This window comes from Tamandua tetradactyla, chromosome 12 (genome assembly GCF_023851605.1).
Source record: "Tamandua tetradactyla isolate mTamTet1 chromosome 12, mTamTet1.pri, whole genome shotgun sequence".
NCBI classification, from domain to species: Eukaryota; Metazoa; Chordata; class Mammalia; order Pilosa; family Myrmecophagidae; genus Tamandua; species Tamandua tetradactyla.
The window spans coordinates 7881864-7903084 of NC_135338.1; the positions used below are offsets into that span (position 1 = coordinate 7881864).

At 38.3% G+C, this 21221-nt stretch overlaps 2 pseudogenes; both read left to right on the plus strand.

The window, feature by feature from the left end:
• Window positions 1-5600: 5600 nt before the first annotated feature.
• Window positions 5601-8827, plus strand: LOC143652736 (gasdermin-E pseudogene; annotated as a pseudogene).
• A 1346-nt stretch (window positions 8828-10173) lies between these two features.
• Window positions 10174-12566, plus strand: LOC143652737 (serine/threonine-protein kinase VRK1 pseudogene; annotated as a pseudogene).
• The last annotated feature ends 8655 nt before the right edge of the window (window positions 12567-21221 follow it).

Sequence of the window (21221 nt, forward strand, 5' to 3'; positions counted from 1 at the left end):
ACAGTAAGGCAGAGAATCCCACAAAAAGGGAGAGAAATAAGCGCGAGTCTAACAGTTCTCAGGATGATCATGCTTTCAGAGGCAGTGAGAAATTGCCATTTTGCACAGTGAGAGGTTGGACGAGAATAGAGCTGGAAATGGGCCAGGCCCTTAATGCAGGTTTCAGCTAGTAAACAAACACATTGAAGCAAACCAGTACAATGTAGTCAACTGATGTAGCTACCACCAAAAATTAGCAACAGCATGGAGACAGAAGAATATATTTAGGAAAAGGCGCTGAAGTTGAGCTATAGTGAAGAATGTATAATGTGCAAAATCAAGGTGACATTCCCGTTTTCTGAGTGGTCATGTAGGAGGACTTAAGAATGGTCTGCTGCTGTCTATGCCATTTATCTTTTTAGAGCTAGGTGGAGACTCAGTTCTGAGAAAATGCATCAATAATCAGCATCTAGTTGTATTGCCTTCTGCAGTCATGCTTGCCAGGAAATCAGGAAGATGAGCCCCTTGTGCAGAACGAATCTGCTAGTCAGGCTAGTGCAAAGAAGAAATGTAATAGGATTCAGAAAAATGAAGGTACGTTTATGGGCCACTGAGTCATTTGTTTTATTTATCTTGTTCAATTTAATGAACATAATTAAGCACCAATGTGATTAATGCATACTATTTTGCCTAGAGTTACTTATGGCCTTGTAGGGGAAATAGATTTGTTCCTTTAGCAAATGTTAATTGAGCACCCTCTCTGTGCCACAAATACATCAGCAAATAAAACAGATCAAAGTCTTTTCCTTTTTGGAGCTTAAGTTCTTGTGGTAGGGAGAAGACAATTAATGATGTTCTTGTTTGCTAAGCTGCTCAAAGCAGATACCATAAAATGGGTTGGCTTTTAGTAATGAGAATTTACCTGCTTACAAGTTTACAGTTCTGAGGACATGAAGATGTCCAAATCAAGGCATCAAGATGATGTCTTGGTCCTGAAGACCAGCTGCCAGTGATCCTGGACTCCTGTGTCACGTGACAAGTCACATGGCATCTTCTGGTGGTCACTTTCTTCTCTTTTGGGTTTCATTGCTTCCAGGTTCTTGTCTCTGTGGCTTTCTCTCTGTCTGAATTTCATTCTCCTATAAAAGACTGTAGTAAGAGGGTTAAGACCCACCCTGAATGAGATGGGTCTCATCTTAAGGTCCTACTTACCGACAAATCCTGCTCACCAGTATCTCTTAAGGATGTTATTTCAGGTAAACATGTGACCCAACTGAATGAGGTTAGGTTTTGATCAGTTTACAGGAGTCCTTTTTAAGAAGAAGCAATTCAGACATAGTAGGAGAAAGCCAATGGGGTGGGGTAGAGGTAGGGGAGCTGGAAGCCTGAAATTAGCAGGAAGAAAAAAGAAAAGGACATTGCCATGTGACAGAAAACCCAAGGGACCTTAAAGATTATCAGCCTATCAGAACTCTATAGATCCCAGGAATAAGAAAGCTTTTCAGCCTCCAAACGTGTGATAATAAATTGCCATTGTTTAAGCCAACCTATTGTGTGGTATTTATCATAGAAGTCGGGAAACTAAGATAGATGGCTTTCAAAAATGCCCCACCCTCCCTGGAAGGATCTCACCCAGTGAACATTCCTGCGTTTACTTTGCTTCTTCTCACCTGGCCCACTTTGACCGTGAGTAGTGACTGGTGGCCTCTATTTGTCCTGTGCCTTTTGCACCTGTCAACCTTTGATTTCTTTCTACCCCATTCGTGACCAGATTCTGAGGTTCTTTTCTGTTGATGGCAGCAGATTTATAGTAAAATGTCTTCCCCTTGATGTGACCACGGTTGTGACCATCCCCTCTTCAAAAAGAATCTTACCGACTTCTGGCTCTTCTGTCTGGCTGGCTTCTCTGCCTCTTCTTACAATTTAACATCTCCCAGGTTCCAACCTCAGCTGTTTCCTCTTGCTTTCTGCTTTCCCTGAGCAGACTCCTTCAAGCCTATGGTTTCACCATCTTCCATGTGTTTGTATTTCTAGGTCCGCTTTTTCTGGCCTATATAATAAAAACCTCTTACTGGAATTCCTAGCTGGATGTTATCCAGGAATATCACACATAAACCAACTCAGCTTCCAGTGTATCCAACCAGTTGTCCAAGCCAGAAACCTGAAAGTTATCCTCAGCTACAGCCTTTTCTCCTTACTCTACATTCGGTTAACAAGCCCTATCTGTTCTACCCAAAATATGTGTTTTCCACCCCTACCTTTACTGCCTTAATTCTGTCCATCCTATCTTTTGCCCAGCCTTAACTCTTTCCAATGCAGCACACACAGCTTGTCAACGTTTATTTCCCTAAAATGCTAATCTTTTCCTTTCATATCCCTGATCAAGTGTCTGGAATAATTTTTCATTTTCTCTGCAATAAAGTCCAAGCTCCTTAGCATGCCGCAATCTGAATAGAGCTTACGTTGTTCTATTTTTGCACAGTTTCCACCCTAATTGCCAAAGTAACACATGCTTAATGCAGAAAATCTGGAAGGCGGAGAAATAAAGAGAAATAGCTCAGAATTCCACCACCCAGAGGTGATTAGCATTAACATATTGGTATGTACCTTTTCAGTCTTTTTTTATATACATAGATGGGCACAAATGGTTTTTATTTTGTACTAAATGTTCTATATATTGTAAATAAGTTTTAATATATGCATACATGGAGGCACTTAATCTGCTTAACTAGTCACTAGCTGTTGAATTTTTGGTCCAGCTTTTCTTTTTAGTATCATAATCCGCATCGTCTCCATATAGCCTGGCCATAGTGTAGTTGAGTAGCTGATTGTTTCAATAGCATGTTCCTTAGCACATCTCTGCACTCTGGCCTGCATGCCTCCCTCTTACTGGGTCTCCTTCATCTCTCTTTGGAAAGCTCACATTTATCTTAAAAGGTTCACTTTCAATGCGCTGTCCTTTGTAAAGCTTCTCGATTGCCCCAGGCTGGGCTAATCCTCTCTCTGTGCTCCTGTAATGCTGTGTACTCACCTCTGTTCCAGCGTTTAGCACACTATTTTGGGCTGTTTGCTTTACACAAGGCTGTCTCACCCGCGGAGCTCGGGGAGGGCAAGGATTTATCTTTTCTTTTTTTTTTTTTTTCATCTTAGGCAAAGTGTCTAGTACATTCTGGGTGCTCAGTAATGTTTATTGTACTAATGAATGAATGATGATAGTTCCCTCTGAAGAAATTGGAGAGTTAATTATTTTCACAGAGAAAAAGAAAGAGTATGTCACGGTAGTGTTTAAGGAAATAAAGACGCCACCAGCTATGAATGGATTGAACAGATGTGCCTATTCAGAGAATGAGAATACACCAAATGGTATTTTATGATCGCTTTACCTGTGTGGATGTAACTTCTGTATTTGCATCTTTCTTATTTCCTTCTTATGGTTGTCTGTGCTTGAATAGAGGAAAAAAGGGCAATCTTTTCTTTTTTTCCCCCATGGAGTAGTACAAAGTTACTAGAACCATAAGGAAGAAAATGTGTTTTTCCATCTCTCTTTTGAGGTGGTTGCTATTAGTCTTTAATGGTACAACATAAATATAACTCTTAAGCACTCTGACTGGAGTAGGTTACGAAATTGTCTCTTAATAGTGAAATGGATGCAATATTTCTCCCAGTTCATGTTCTCTTTATAGCCTGAGAATAAGCTCATGCTTCTTTGTATACAACAGGTCATGTTTTGTAAACAATTAGAAATAAGTATCATATATATATAGTATTGAGTAGCCTTTTGTAACAGTTTTTAACTACAACACATAAGGGCTATATTGATACTGAATAATATTGCATGTGTTATCCATACTGGATAATGTGGTAGCTTTTGCAATGTTTACTCTATTGTGTATTTTGCATTTAAATATAAATTTACATAGAAGTGGCATAGAATACTACTACTACTAATTGTTAACATGTCAGTTTATCATTAAATTTCAGATATGCTTTCTTTAGAAAGTTCATCTAAGACCTGGTTTGAGACTGTAGGACCTAACACAAAGATCCCAAGCTTTGGAAACTGGAGGAACCAAGTCCATACCCCTGCTTTCCTACTTTTAAACATGTCTAAGTCGCCTACATTCTGAGATCGACAATTTTGTGTCTGTAAAATGAGAATGATAAGTTGCCTCTCAGGTCCTTAGGAAAATTACATAAGATGATGTGTATGGAGCGATTGGTACCATGCACAGCCCAGACTAGGTGTTCCATGTATGAAAGCTGCTTTGATTTTGGAGGAAATGATTAGAACCCATTTCATGACTTCAAAGAAACTTTGCTCACACTTTCCTTGTATTGGAGGTAAATTATTTTCCATTTATTTTTTCTTCATATATTATGGTTGTGTTTTGAATTTGTTGTTGTTAAAAACTATATTACAGCAATGCTAAATTTAAAAAGAGGGAATTGTGAATTCCATCATACAAATACACAGTGATTTTTATTTTGGCATGTTACCTTCCAGCCCTATCCATTTTCTGGCTGGACTGGCTCTGTCACTGAAACAGGTAATCCTACCAGGATTGCTCCCTAGAGATATCTCATCTGAACATGGGCTGAAAGCCATTTGTGATGAGATTATTTCAGTGGACTGAGCCAGAAGATAGGAGAGAGATATAAAGCCGAGGAGTGACATGGTGAGTCTGCCTTTCTGCAAGTACCTAGACACAAAAGCGAGGAGGGCCAGGGGATGGGGAGAAGGTTCCCAGCTCAAGCTGAGTATCATGAGGTGGGGAGAAGAGGTTAGGGAGGCTAAACAGGTGGAGAAGAAGTTAATTTGGATTAATTTGGAGTCTAGTGGAAGTTGCAAAGTTCCTTTGATATGTGAAGTTTTGAAAGGATAGTTCATTTTTGGCTATTTAAATAATAGCAAACATAATAACATGCTGTTTTATGTTCTATTTAAAAATATATGGCTGCAGACTTCTGGGGAAGAGAGTGGAGTAGGGCGAGCCAGGACTCAATCCTTCCACAAAAACTACTACTAAACAGATAGGCGCTGTCTGAAACAACTATTTTGAAATTCCAGAGGCCAAAAGAACACTGTACAGCATCCAGGAAAGAGCAGGAAGGAGAGACTGATGAATTATTGTAAAGAATTTGTTTTTGTTTGATAAAGCCGCTGGAATGCAATACACCAGAAATGGATTGGCTTTTATAAAAGGAAATTTTTGTAGCTGTAAGTTTACATTTCCTTGGAAGAAGGGCAGCTGGCTTTTATTCGGGTTTCTCTGTCACGTGGGAAGGCACTTGATGACCTCTCCTGGTCCTCTCTCCTGGTTTCTGGTTTCAGATGTCTTTCCCTGGGGCATTTCCTCTTTGCATCTCCAAATGCCTGGCTCTGTATCAGCTCCAAGTGCTTTCTCTCTCTTCTCACTTGTCCTTTTAAGCCTCCATCAGATTAAATTAAAAGTGACTGATTGAGGAAGACGTGCCCCTTCATCTATGTAATCACACGTAGATGAAATTCACGTGCTGATAATATAAGTCCACAACAACAGAACAACTGGAGACCATCACCTGGCTAAGGTGACACTTGAACCCAACTATCACGGAACTGTAAATTTCTCTCTCTCGCTGTGATGACTACTGGTGCCCATCCCTTCCTCTCACAGTGGACCTCCATGGGGCCCAGCCCCCGGCTAACAGCTAGTGATAGAAAAGGACATAAAAATTCTCTTTCCCAGAAACGTGAGTGAGCACGGCTGATCATAGATCATGGCTTTTGATCAGCAAATTTGGATTGCTACCTCTAAAGGCAGTCATTGTTTCAGTCTTCCCCAGACATGGCTGGAGGTGGTAGAGATGTAAAGACGCAGGACCTCCTCAGGGCTGAGTGAGGACACTTAGCTAAAGCGCTTCATTTGCTGGCCAGGCCTGGAAAGCTCAGCTTTGAGGAGCTGTTGGAGAAGTTTTTGGCACTCTTCCTGATCCCCTCCACAGAGCACTTTGGAGCTGGTCCGCATCTCTTTCTTGGTTCCCTGGTGCTGTTTGGGCTGGGAAAGACCAAATTGAGAAAGCTCTCCCTGAGGTGACCCTCCCAGAATTTTCTCTCCAGAGAAAAGCAGCATTAGATAACAAAAAAAGAAGTATAAAAAACTGCAGAAGTGAGCACTTGGGAACAGAGGCCTGCCCCCTTCAGATACCCGGAAGAGTGGGGTTTGTCTCCTGGGAAACAGAAGGGGGATTAAAAAAAAGAGAGAACTCCTGTGAACAGGGGAGTACAGAACAACTGATAAGCAAAAACCCAGGACAAGACAGAGGCTGAGAAAATCAAAGAAAACCCTGCACAGTGCATTGGCCTTGGACAGACCTTCCTGATAGGAGGACTGAAGCTCAAGAAAATCTGTCTTATCACCAGCTAATTACAAAACCAGGAAACAGGCATTCCATAGAGTAAACCCCAGAGATAACATTTTAAAATATTAAAATGTACAGTGTGCCAGAAAAAGAGTAGAAGAGAAACTAAGAAACAAGAATGATGGCCCATCCAAAGGAAGAGGATGAAAATACAAGAGACACCAATGCAGAAGAAAAAACGTGGACATACTGTACACGGCCTTTAAAAAATTATCGTAAAAATGCTTAAGGAGAGGTGCATGGATGATTTAGTGGTAGAATGCTCGCCTGCCATACAGAAGACCCAGGTTCGATTCCCAGCCCATGAACCCAAAAATAAAAATATAAAAACAAAAGCTTAAAGAGATGAAGGAAAGTACAGAGAAAACTACAGTATATCAGGAAAATAATAAATGAAGAATTTGAGAGTCTAAATAGAGAGGTAGAAATTTTTAAAAGGAACCCACAGAACTGCTGGAGTTGAAGACCACAGTAACTGAAATGGAAAATGCCTGGGAGTGTTTCAAGAGCAGCATGGAGCTAGCAGAAGAAAGAGTCAGTGAACTTGAAGAAAAGACACTTGAAATGAGTCAAGCCAAAGAGCAGAAAGATCAAAGAAGTATTTCATGGGAAAATAACCTAAGATAGTTATGGGACATCATCAGGCACACCAATAGATGAGTTTTGGGAGTCCCAGAAAGAGAACAAAGAGAGATAGGGGAAGAAGGAATATTAAAAGAAACAAGTCTGGCTGGCATGGGAAATGCTAAGTCCTAGCTGTGAGTGCCAGGCCAGGTTGCAACACCAGGGCTGTTAGTACCAGGCCAGCCGCCAGATGTCAGGCCTGCTTCTTTCTTTCTTATGCTCTTGGGTGCTCTTTTGGAGTGCTCAGAAAGTTTGCCAAGTCAACAAAGAATTTTCATAGAGAAGTAGATGCTTGTGGGAACCTTATTGCAGTATCAACCTGAATGACTCTGGTAAGTTACAACTTCTAAGACTAGTCACCAAAGAGAAGAGATTCTGGTGCTGGCAGACACTCCAGTACCGGTTTTTAATCCATCACCATTGGGGGTGTTCTCATGGAAGACCAGCTTCTGAGTCCAGTGGTTGTGGGGTTGGACTTTGTGAAGGACGAGAGCGAGTTTGAAAACCACATGAGAGGGACCACTGAGATGGCCCTGGGGAAGGTCAAATGTTGGAGGGAAGGGCATTGTGGAGAGTCGGACTTCCTTTGGAACCTTGAGGAAGCAGGAGGCGGACTTGGCAGCAGCTTCTCAGAGACTCTGTGGAAGGAACAATAAGCCTGAAAAATCCTGTGCTACAGCAGGCACTGGAGGGCAAGAATGAGGTCCTGTGTATCTTGACGCTGAAGATAGTGAAAATACAGAAGTGCATGATATCTGAAAACATTCAGATGGAGGAGAAGTGTGACGGCGTGGTGTGGATCCAGACCAGCACCGTGCAGGTGTCAGTGACTGAGGATGGGAGCATCGTCAAGGATGCCAGTGTGATGCTGGAGATCCTGGCTCCTGGCACCATGGCCTACCACATTTTCGAGTTGCATGTGATGTTGGATAGCCAGTTTGAATTCTGTCTGCTGTAAGGGAAGTGTGGTGGCTTTGAACCCGAGAGGCAAAGGGACTCTGTCTGCTTGTACCCATGGCATTTAGAGAGTCTCCCTTTGCGGACCTGCCTGATGCTGGGCATGGGGCATCTCCCCAAGATGGTTGGGTAAGCGTTTTAAAACAGGGGGCTCTGCTTTTGGAGAACTTCCATCCCTTTGTCGAGCTGCCAGAGCAGTGACAGCTTTCCACAACATTCTCCAGGCACTCCTATTTGATGATGAATTACGTGTCGTCCTGGAAAGAGTGTTTACGATGTGGTCAGTGGTCTTGCATGCCCAATGGCAGAGTTGGGAGAGCTGGGGCGCTCACAGCAGGAGGCCCTGCCAACCTTCCTATGGCTGGTGAGGTGTAGTGTGCAGGGCAGGAGTTCCGGGCAGGAGAACATCGTCAGCAACCAGAAGCTCTTTGTCGTGGCCTACTTTGTGCAGTAGCAGAAATGCCAAAGAATGTGGCAGCTGTGCTGGGCACTTGCTGTAACTCCAGATTATTCCTACTCTCTGCCACTTGCTCTATGTGCTTCCATATGATGGAGTGTCTGATCTGGAAGACCCAACCTTGACTCCTCTGGAATATTTAAAAGTGTTTGGGATTGTGCAGCATTTGTTTGCCTTAGTTGACGTTAACCTGGAAAGACTGCAGTCATCTGTGAAAGCTGTCATCCTGAAGGACCCTAATGTTTACCTGCTAATTCTTCACATCACCTGAATGGATCCTGTGCTTTAGGCAGAGAGCATTATTCACACATTATCATATGTGAATTAAAAGTACGCATCATGGACCAAGTTTGGTATTTTTCAGCAATGTGTTCTGATGCTATTTTGGAGTTTAGGTCAGCCCCTCCTTAGAAGTGGTTCAATGGAAATGAAATTGCAAAGCAGTGTAATAAGTGGTGACACTGTGAATAACTTCACTTTTAACCACCAGATACCTTTTACCAATTTCTTGGATGTGTTTCTTTTTCATAAGGGACACTTGTGCTGGTGACCCAGTGTCCCAAGCTGAACTCTAGCACCTAAAGAGCATAAGGTCATACTAAATCAGAGGAGGGTTGAGAATTCTAAGCTAGCCAACATTCAGACTTTTTTTTTCTGAAGAAAAATGGGTCCACCTATCATTTTCTTACTTCTCTCCACTTTGTTATACAAGAAAAAACAGAAGAAACTGATACTTGGATTCAAAAATTCACTTTAAATTGTGAATTTTGTGGAAAGGCAATTTCTTCGCATAGAAGGGGGTATATTTTTGATGTGCTGTTTGTTTATTTTGATTGAGAGATGAACTGCAAGTGTCACTAGTAAATAATCCTTTGCCAAACAAAATTGCATTAAAAAATCTAATAGCAAGAAAATATACTCTGCTTGGGGAGTATAGTATGTGTGTGTTATTTGACTTTGTCAAGCTTTGCTGAACATGGTAATTCTAATTTTACCGTGATATGCTGATTTCCCGTACATTCTGGGTACTTAATTTATAAAATACTACATAGAATATGAGAAAAATAATGACAGAAAACTTCCCAAACTTAGCAGAAGATGTTAATATCCACGTCCAAGAAGCTCAGAGAACACCAAACAAGATAAACATAAAGAAAAATACACCCCATCGTGTGTTGATTATACTATCAAATGCCAAAGGTAAGGAGAGAATTCTGAATACTGCAAGAGAAAAGCAACATATTATATACCAGGGAATCCTAAAACAGTAAGATTGAGTGCTGATTTCTCATCAGAACTTAAGGAGATATTAAGGCAGTGGGTTGAAATACTTAATGTGATGACAGAAAACAAATGCCAGTCAAGAATTTTTATGTCTGGCAAGACTCTCTTTCAAAAATAAGGGAGAGATTAAGACATTCTCAGATAAACAAATGCTGAGAGAATTCATTACCACTAGACTTACCCTAAAAAGCAATGTTAAAAGGAGTTCATCAAATTAAAATGAGAGGATAGTCGACAGTGGTTCAAAATAGCATAAATAAATATCTGTGGTAAAGGTAACCACATGAGTGATTATAAAAGCCGATATTATTATATTATAATGCATAGTATATAACTCCATTTCTTATTTCCTACAGGTGCTAAAATGCAAATGCATCAAAAGTAATTATAAATCTAGGTTTTTGGACATAGACAAAGATATAAGTGATAAAGTGAAAAAAACGGTGGAGCACAGATAGGAAATTTATATGTGAATGCTATTGAAGGTAAGTTGGTATCAAACCAAATATAATTGTTCTATATTTGTGATGTCAAATTTTTAACACTGTGGTAACCACAAGGAACACAGATTTAAAAACCCGTATATAAATGAGAAGGTGCTCAATAAGATGTAACACAGACATACAAAATAAATCTTAAAGTAGGCTTTAATAGGAAGTGAGGGACAAAAAAGGCTAGATAGCAAAATGGCAGAAGAAAGATCTGTATTATCAGTAGTGTCTTTAAGCTTAATGGGATTAAACTTTCCAGTCAAAAGGCAGAGATTGGCAGAATGGATTAAAAAATATGATCCAAATATATGATATTTGCAAGAAACTCACCTTAAAATCAAAGATGCGAGTAGGGTAACATTGAATGGGTGGAAAAAAATATACCATGCAAGTAGTAACCAAAAGAGATCTGAATGGCTGTATTAATATCAGATAAAATAGATCTCTAGTCAAAGACTGTTATGGGGGATAAAAGTGGTCATTCTCGCCCGAGCAGTTTGTGCTAAATGTGTAACTTGTATTAAAAACAACCCCTGACAAGGGCCGAAGCCGCCCCCCCCCCAAAAAAAGTGGTCATTACGTGTGTGGACAAAAGAAGCTATTCAATAGGAAGATATAATAATTATAAATATATATGCACCTAACAGCAGAACTCCAAAACATATGAAGCAAATACTGATAGATATGAAGGAAGAAATAGACAGTTCTACATTAACAATAGGAGATGTTAATACACCACTTTTAATAGTAAATTAAACATCTAATCTTTTCCTTATCAGTAAGGAAGTACATACACCCAACAACAATTGAAATCACATTCTTCTTGATGCACATGGATCATTCTCTAGAATAGATCATATGTTAATTCACAAAATAATCCCAAAAAATCAACAGTATTAAAGTCATACAATGTAATTTCTCTGACCACGGTAGAATGAAGCTAGAAATCAGTAAGAGAAGGAGAAATGGTAAATGCACAAACATGTTGACATTAAACAACATGCTATTAAAAACCAATGGGTTATAGAGGAAATCACAAGTGAAATTAGGAAATATCTTGAGGCAAATGAAAGTGAAAATACAGTATACCAAAATTTACAGGATACAGCAAAAGCAGTGCTGAGAAGGAAATTTATAGTTCTAAATGCTTACATTAAAAAGGAAGAAAGAAAGTGGTGGGAAGTGCATACTGGGCAGAAGGTGACCTTTCTGTGGCTTGGATTAAAAACGCCTCATGTAAAAGCAGCACAAGCTGGTAAGCAAGGTCCTGCAAAGAGACATCTTGCAGAACAGTTTGCAGTTGGGGAGATAATAACTGACATGACAAAAAGGAATGAAGCTAGGATTGCCTGTTGGTCAAGGTGACTTTGGTTATATATAACTTGCTGATACAAATTCTTCAAAGTCAGTTGGCAGTCATGCACCCTGTGTTGTAAAAGTGGAACCCAGTGACAATGGAGCTCTCTTTACTGACTTAAAGTTCTACCTGCTAGCTGCTAGACCAGAACAAATTCAGAAATGGACTCGTACCCATAAACTAAAGTGTCTGGGTGTTCCTAAGAATTAGGGATCTGGTCTACATGATAAAAATGGAAAATGTGACACGTTTATGATAATGGATGGCTTTGGGAGTGACCTTCAGAAAATGTATGAAGCAAATGCCAAAAGGTTTTCTCAAAAGACTGTCTTACAGCTAAGCTTAAGAGGTCCGGATATTCTAGACTATATCCATGAGCATGATTATGTGCATGGAGATACCAAGGCCTCAAATCTTCTGAGCTATAAAACTCCTGACCATGTTTGCTTGGTAGATTATGGCCTTGCTTATTGGTGCTTTCCAGAAGGAGCCCATAAGGAATACAAAGAAGAGCCCCAAAGATGCTACGATCTTTTGGCACCCCTCCAGATGGGGTGAATTGAAAATACTTGGTTATTACATGATCCAGTGGCTCAGTGGCTGTCTCCCTTGGGAAAATAATTAAAAAGATCCTAACTATGATAGAGATTCCAAAATTAGATATGAGAAAATATTGCAGGTTTGATGGGCAAATGTTTTCCTGAGAAAAACAAACCAGATGAAATTGCCAAATATATGGAAACAGTAAAATTGCTGGACTATACCAGAAAACTTCATTCATCAAAATTTATGGGAATATACTTTTGCAAGAACTCAAAGCTGTAGGAAGTAAGGATGATGGCACAATGGCCCTCAGTGTTGTGTAATGGAGTTTTGAAAGCAAAAATAGTAAAAAAGAAGCAAAAGAAAGAAATTGAGGAAAGCGCAGGATCTAGTGTTAAAGACATGCAGTACTCATATATAAAGACAGAGGAGGCTGTACACCTTTACAAGAACCAGAAAGAGAGTTCAGAAGTAAGTCAAATTCTGTGAATTAATTTTTCTTTTCTTTCTTTCCATTTGGCTTTTTTCTCCTTTTGTATTTTAAGTGTTTTATTTTATGTGAATCCTGGTGGGTTGGGGAATAGAAAATTAGATACTGATGTCATTGAAAAACATTTGAAAACTTTTTTTTAATTGAAATAAATGCTTTGCACAGTTAAAAAAAAAAAAAAGAGGAAGAAAGACTTCAAATCAGAGACCTAACCTCAAAACTAGAAGAACTAGAAAAAGAAGGACAAACTAAACCAAAGTAAGCAGAAGGAAGGAAATAACAAGGATTTGAGTTGTGGTAAATGAAATAGAGATAATAAACAAAAGCAAATGTTGGCTCCTCGGAAAGATCAATAAAATTGGCAAAATTTGACATACTACTCTCAATAATGGATAGAACATCTATCTAGTCAGGAGATCAATAAGGAAGTGCTGGACTTTATTGATATACTAAACCCACTAGACCTAGCAGACATATATAGAATACTGTACCCAATAAAAGCAGAATACACAGTATTATCTAGTGCATATGGATGATTCTCCAGGATAGACCATATGTTGAATCACAGAACAAATCTCAGTAAATTAAAAAATCTTGAAATCATACAATGTATATTCTCTGACCACACAGAATGAAGCTAGAAATCAATAACAGAGCGAGAAAAGAGAAAATTCACTAATATATGGAAATTAAACATGCTTTTAAACAACCCATGGGTTAAAGAGGAAATCAGAAGTAAAATTAGTAAATATCTTGGGGCAAAGGAAAATGAAAATACAATATACCAAAACTTAAGGGATCAGTGAAGGCAATGCTCAGAGAAATTTATCTCTCTCAATACTTATATTATAAAAGAGGGAAGATTTCAAGTCACAGACTTAACCTGAAATAATTAGAAAAACAACAAACAGAACCCAAAGCAAGCAGAAGGAAGGGAATATCAAAGACTAGAACAGAGATAAATAAAATAGAAAAAAAATCACCCTATAGAATAAACAAAGCCAAAAGTTGGTTCTTTGAAAAGATCAACAAAGTCAATAAACCTTTAGCTAAACTGACAAAGAAAAAGAGAGGAAAGAAATAATGAAAATCAGAAATGAAAAGGAAGACATTATCATCAACCCTACTGAAATAAAAAGAGCCATCGATACTAGGAACAACTGTATCACAATAAATTAGAAAATCTAAATGAAATGGACAAATTCTTAGAAGCACAAAAATTGCCTACATTAACTCAAGAAGAAATAGAAGATATCAACAAAACAATTACTAGTATAGAGATTGAATCAGTAATCAAAAACTTCCCAACAAAGAAAAACCCAGGACCAGATAGCTTCACAGGGAAATTCTACTAAACAGTCCAAGAAGACTTAACTCTAGTTCGGCTCAAAATCTTCCAAAAAACTGAAGAGAAGAGAACACTCCCTAACTCATTTTGTGTGGCCAATATCACACTCATATCAAAGCTGGATAAAGATATCACAAGAAGGGTGTAACGTGTGGTTCAGTGGTGGAATGCTCTGGACCATGCACCCTCCCCCCCCCCAAAAAAAAAGATATCACAAGAAATAAAAATTACAGACCACTATCTCTTACGTATGTAGATGCAAAAATCCTCAAGAAAATACTAGCAAACCAAATGCAGCAGCATTTTAAAAGAATTAAACACCGTGATCAAGTGGAACTTACCCCTGGTATGCTGGGTTGTTTCAACATAAGAAAATCAATTAATGTAATGCACTGCCCTAACAGAATGCAGGAAAAAAATAGGTGATCATCTCAATCAATGCAGAAAAGGCATTTGACTAAATACAGCACCCTTTATTGATAAAAACACCTAGAACACTAGATATAGAAGGAAACGTTCTCAACATGATTAAAAGCATATATGAAAAGCCCACAGCTAACATCTTATTTAATGCTGAAAGACTGAAATCTTCCATCTGAGATCAGGAACAAGACAAAAATGTCTGTTGTCAACATTGTTATTCAACATTGTACTGAAAGTTCTTACCAGAGCAATTAGACAGATGATATGATCCTGTATACAGAGAATACTGAAAAATCCACAACAAAGCTCCTAGAGCTAATAAGTTAATTCAGCAAAATGGTGGGATTTTGCAAATCAATACATAAAAATCAGTAGTATTTCTAAACACAATCAATGAATAATCAGAAGAAGAAATCAATTAAAAAAATTCTATTCACAATAGCAATTAAAAGAATCAATATCTGGGAATAAATATAATTAAGGATGTAAAGAACTTATACATAGAAAGCTACAAAACTTTACTAAAAGAAGTTAAGGAGGGCAGTGCGACAGCAGATCAGTGGCAGAATTCTCGCCTGCCATGTCGGAGACCTGGGTTCATTTCCCAGTGTCTGCCCATGCAAAAATAAAATAAAATAAATGAATAAAAAATGAACGAAGTTAAGGAAGACCTAAATACAGGGAAGGATAGTCTGTGTTCATGAATTGAAAGACTAAAGATCATTAAAATGTCAGTACTACTCAAAGCAATTTATACATTCAATGCAATTCCAATAAAAAGTCCAACAACCTTCTTTGCGGAAATGGAAAAGCCAATCCTCAAATTTATATGGAAGAGTAAGGGGGCCTGAACAGCTAAACTATCTTGAAAAAGAAGGGTAAAGTTGAAGAACTTGTACTTCCCTATCTTAAAACATACTACAAAGCCACAGTAATCAAAACAGCATGGTACGGGCACAAGGACAGACATACAGACCAATGAAATAGAATTGAGAACTTAGAAATAAAACCTTACATTTATGACCAACTAGTTTTTGAACAGATCGACTACTCAATTGGGAAAGACTACTAAATTGGGAAAGAATAGTCTCTTCAACAAATGGTGCTGGGAAAACTGGATTTCCATGTGAACAAAATGGAGGACTCCTACTTCATACTATATGCAAAAATCTACTCAGAATGGATCAAAGACCTAAATACAAGACCTAGACCTTCAAACTTTTAGAAGAAACTGTGGAAAATATCTTTAGGACCTTGTATTAGACAATGGTTTCTTACACTTTACACCCAAAGCACAAGCAACAAAAGAAAAAAATAGATAAATGGGACCTCATCAAAATAAAAAAAAAATTTTGTTCCTTAAAGACTTTTATCATGAAAGTATAAAGACAACCTACAATGGGAGAAAATATTTGGAAACCACATATTTGATAAAGGGTGAACATCAAGTATGTATAAAGAAATCCTTTAACTTAACAACAAAAAGCAAACAACCCAGTTAAAAAGTGGGCAGAAGGCTTGAACAGACAGCACTGCAAAGAAGATATACAGTTGGCCAGAAGGCACGTGAAAAGATGCTCAACCTCATTACCCACCAGGGAAATACATATCATGAGATACCATACCACACCTATTAGAATGGCTGCTATTAAAAAAAAAAAAGAAACTAACAAATATTCAATAGGGTATGGAAAAAATAAGAACATTCATTCACTGCTGGTGGCAATGTAAAATGATGCAGCTGCTGTAGACGAGAGTTTGACGGTTCCTCAGAAAGCCAGTATAATACTACCAGGTGACCTGGCAACCCCACTTCTAGGTATACACCCCAAAGAATTGAAATCAGGGGCTTGAATAGATATTTGCACACCAACGTTCATTGCAGCATTATTTACAACTGCCAAAAGTTGGAAGCATACCAAGTGTCCATGAACTGATGAATGGATAAATAAAATATAGTATATACACACAATGGGGTATTACTCAGCCATAAAAAGTAATGAAGTCCTGACATATGCGACATCATGGATGAACCTTGAAGATATCATGTTGAATGAAATAAAAGACATAAAATGACAAATATTGTATGATCTCACTGATTTGAAACAATTAGAATAAGCAAGCTTAAAGAGTCAGACTCTAGAATATAGATTACCAGGGGATGGAGTAGGGATAGGGAATGGGAAGTTAAGGTTTAAAAGGTATAGGGTTCCTGCTCAGAATGATGGAAATATTTTGGTAGTGGGTGGTGGTGATGGTAGTACAACACTGTGTACACAGTTAACAACACTGAAATGTATGTCAGAATATGATTAAAAAGGGGAATGTTAGATTGTATATATGGTAACAGAATTTTAAAATTCCATGGAATTACACCACACAGTGAACCCTCAGTTAAGCCGTAGACTTCATTGATAGTACAGTTATAAAAATGGGCCATCATCAATTTTAGCAAATGTTCCACAGCAGTGGAAGTGTTCGTGTGAAGTAGTATGTAGGCATCCTGTGTTGTTTTATACATGATTTTTCTGTAAACTCACAACTTCTGTAATAAAGGAAATATATATTGCTATTCCATAGACACATTTACTTACTTCTACAAAGTCTTCAGAGTTATAGTTCCTTCAAGGTCCTGAAATATTTAAGTATTTAACTGCTTACAGACACAGAGGAATATAGATAAAAAGGAAAATAATCTCATCTCCTTAACACCACAACTCTTATTTTGGTTAATTTCCTTCAAATCTTGCTAGTGCATATAGGGCATCATTTCTAGATTTATTGGCAAAGATAGAATATATTATAGGCATAATGTTGAAATACATACATTTTGTGTCATGCTTTATTTTCTATAATATTTTAGCATAAGCATTTTTCACTTCGTTGCATTTCTCTGCTTTGAGAGGCTGGGGTTAAATTCACCTTTCAGAGATCTCCACTTTAAAAATTTGGGCACAGCTGTTGGGTCCTTGCTATCTGGGAGTAAGTAAAATGGAGAAGACCTGGTTTAGTGAGGTCTTGTTTGGTTTCTAGTCACAGGAATTTACTTTAACTGGGTTAAGCAAAGAACAGAAGTTATTGAAAGAATACTAGAGTTTCTCGTGGATTGTAAGGGCAGGGATAGACCTGGAATAAACTGGGGTCAGGGCATGGTGTATTGTAGGAAAAATGTGATCTCTCTTTCTTTTCTGTCACATGTTCATTTCTTCTCTCTTTCTGTAGTCTGTTTCTCTGTTTGCTTTTCCAAATGGTCTAAAATAACCACTGCCAGCACTTCCAGCGTTTACATGTTTTCTATTCAAGAGAGCAGACAGATTGAGCAAGAGTCTCTAACTTCTAAATAAAGATTCTTGGGGAAAGGGACTTTGGTCCAGTTTGTGCCACATGTATTCAATCTCTCTCTCTCTATCTCTTTTTTTTAAAAAAACCTTTTTTTAATTGTATAGTATAACATATATACAAAGCAAAGAAATGAAAAGGCAATAGTTTTCAAGCAGTCTTCAACAAATAGTTACAGAACAGATCCCAGAGTTTGTCATGGGCTACCATGATCCTCTCATATTTTTCCTTCTGGCTGCTCCAGAATATAGGAGGCTAGAAGGCTTAAATATTTTTTATCATCACAATTGACTTTTTTCCTTCTTTTTTGTGAAAAATAACATATATACAAAAAAACTATAAATTTCAAAGCATAGCACCACAATTACTTGTAGAACATATTTCAGAGTTTGACATGGGTTACAATTTCACAATTTTAGGTTTTTACTTCTAGCTACTCTAAAATACTGGAGACTAAAAGAGATATCATTTTAATGATTCAGCATTCATATTCATTTGTTAAATCCTATCTTCTCTGTATAACTCCACCATCACCTTTGATCTTTCCATCCCTCTCTTTAGGAGTGTTTCGGCATTGGCAAGTTTAAATTTTTCGTATTGTAAGGGTCTGTCACTAATATGGGGTAGGGAGATGGAACTATCTGATGTTCTGGAGAGTCTGGGTTAGGTTTCTGGGTCAGGGACTTATCTGGAGGTTGTAGGTTTCTGGCAAGTTACTCTACTGCCTGGAACCCTTGTGGAATCTTATAAATTGCCCTAGGTATTCTTTAGGATCGTCTGGAATGGTCCTGGTTGGGAGTTGGCAGATTATGATAGGGAGCAAGGTCTAGCTGAAGCTTGTGTAAGAGCAAACTCAAGAGTTACCTCTCGACTCTATTCGAACTCTCTCTGCCACTGATATTTTATTAATGACACTTCTTTTCCCCCTTTTGGTCAGGATGTAATTGTTGATCCCACGGTGCCAGGTCTGGATTCATCCCTGGGAGTCCTCTCCCACGTTGCCAGGGAGACCTTCACCCCTGGATGTCATGTCCCACGTAGGGGGGAGGGCAATGATTTCACTTGCAGAGTTGGGCTTAGAGAGAGTGAGGCCACATCTGAGCAACAACAGAGGTTCTCCAGAAGTAACTCTTAGGCATGCCTATAGGGAGTCTCAGCTTCCCTACTACCTACATGTTCTAGTTTGCTAGCTGCCAGAATGCAACACACCAGAGACGGATTGGCTTTTAATAAAAGGGAATTTATTTGGTTGGTTCTTCAGGGGAAAGGCAGCTAACTTTCCACTGAGGTTCTTTCTTACGTGGAAGGCACAAGATGGTCTCTGCTGGCCTTCTCTCCAGGCCCCTGGGTTCCAACAACTTTCCCCGGGGTGACTTCTTTCTGCATCTCCAAAGGCCTGGGCTGAGCTGCTAGTGCTGAGACGAGGAATGCTGAGCTGCTTAGCTGTGCTACCTTGCAATCTCTCATTTAAGCACCAGCAAATTAAGTCAAACATCACTCATTGCAGCAGACACACCTCCTAGCTGACTGCAGATATAATTAGCAACAGATGAGATTCACATACCATTGGCTTATGTCCGCAGCAACAAGACTAGGTATGCTCACCTGGCCAAGTTGACAACTGAATCTAACTAACACACTACATAAGCTTCACAACTCTCTCTTTTTTTTAAACTTAAAAACAAATTTTTGGGCGGGCCACAGTGGCTCAGCTGGGAGAGTTCTTGCCTGCCATGCTGGAGACCCAGGTTCGATTCCTGGTGATACCCATGCAAAATGAACAAACAAAAAACCCAAGTTATGTATTAATCTCTTTATTATGTATCTTAATTTAGGATTGTTTCTGTACTTTACCTTAGTCGTGAATGTTTGCAGTTATTTAGTTGGTTGGCATGAATTAGTCTGCTGACTAATAATTTATATGAAGTAAACCTACTTTATCACCTTATCCTTAAGAAAGTCAAGATTTGGTTGAAATAATTATTAACAGAGGATGTGAAGATATAGAAAAGGCTGGAAAATATTTCACAATCAGTACATCTTTCAGGCAGTCAACCCTCTATCACTCATATTTATATTTTTTAAAGTTTTGCTCACAAAACTAAATGTACAGTCCTAAGTGTACAATCAGGGTTTCTGATATAGTCACATAGTTATGCAGTCACCACCACAATCAATATGGGAACATTCCCATTTCTTCTGGGAAAAAAAAACATACTCCATATATCCCCTAATATTAACATTTAGCTTTGATATAGTACCTTTGTTACAATTACTGAAAGTATATTAATACTACTGTTAACTGTAGACCTTAGTTTGCATTAATTGTATTTTTCCCATTTACCACCTTATTATTAACATCTTGTAATAGTGACATATGTTTGTTCTAGTTCATGTAAGAACTTGTATTTGCACAATTAAACAGTGTCTTCATCCACTCTACATTTCGATAAGTTATACAGTCCCAGTTTTTATCCTCTAGCTTTCCTTTTGGTGATAGATATACAACCCTTGTCTTCCTCTTTGAACCATACTCACACTCTGCTTTGTTAATCACACTTGCAGTTTTGTGCTACCCTCATACAGTCATTGTGCATACATTTCCGCACATCTACAGTCAACCTTATTTTAAAATTTCTGCGTTTCTTATAAGCATCAATTGCTCAATCTCTGCTCTGTTTCAATCTCCTGATAACCTATGATTTCACATTTAACTCTCAGAGTTTGCTCATTATAGTTAATTCATATTAATGAGAACATACAGTATTTGTTCTTTTGTTTCTGTCTTATTTCATTCAACATAATGCCCTCAAGTTTCATCCACGTTGTTGCATGTGTCATGACTTCATTCCTTCTTACAGTTGCATAATATTCTATCATACTTAGATACCACAATTTGTTTATCCACTCAGTCAGTGGACATTTGTGTTGTTTCCATCTGTTGACAGTCATGAATATGTTGCTGTAAATATCGGTGTGCAAATGTATATCCTTGTCCCTGCTTTCTGTTCTTCCTAATATATACCTAGTAATGGCACTGCTGGATCATGTGGCAATTGTATACTTAGCTTCCTGAAGAACCCCCAAACTGCCTTCCAGGGTGACTGCACCATTCTACACCCCCACAAACAGTGAATAAGTGTGCCTATTTCTCCACATCCTCTCTAGCATTTGTTTTCTGTTTTTTTTTTTTTTAATAATGACCATTCTAGTAGATGTGAGATGGTATTGATTATTCTTTTCCCTAATAGCTAGTGAAATTGACCATCTTTTCATTTGTTTTTTAGACATTTGTATTTCCTCTTAGAAAAGCGCCTATCCAAGATTTTTGCTCATTTTTAAATGGGTTGTGTTTTTGCTGGGGGTTGTAAGATTTCTTTATATATTCTGGATATTAAGCTCTTATTGGGTATGTGTTTTCCAAATAATTTCTCCCACTGAATAGACTACCTTTTTACTTTCTTAACAAAGTCCTTTGGCACATGAAAATATTCAGTTTTGAGGAGTTCCTTTTATCTATTTCTTCTTCC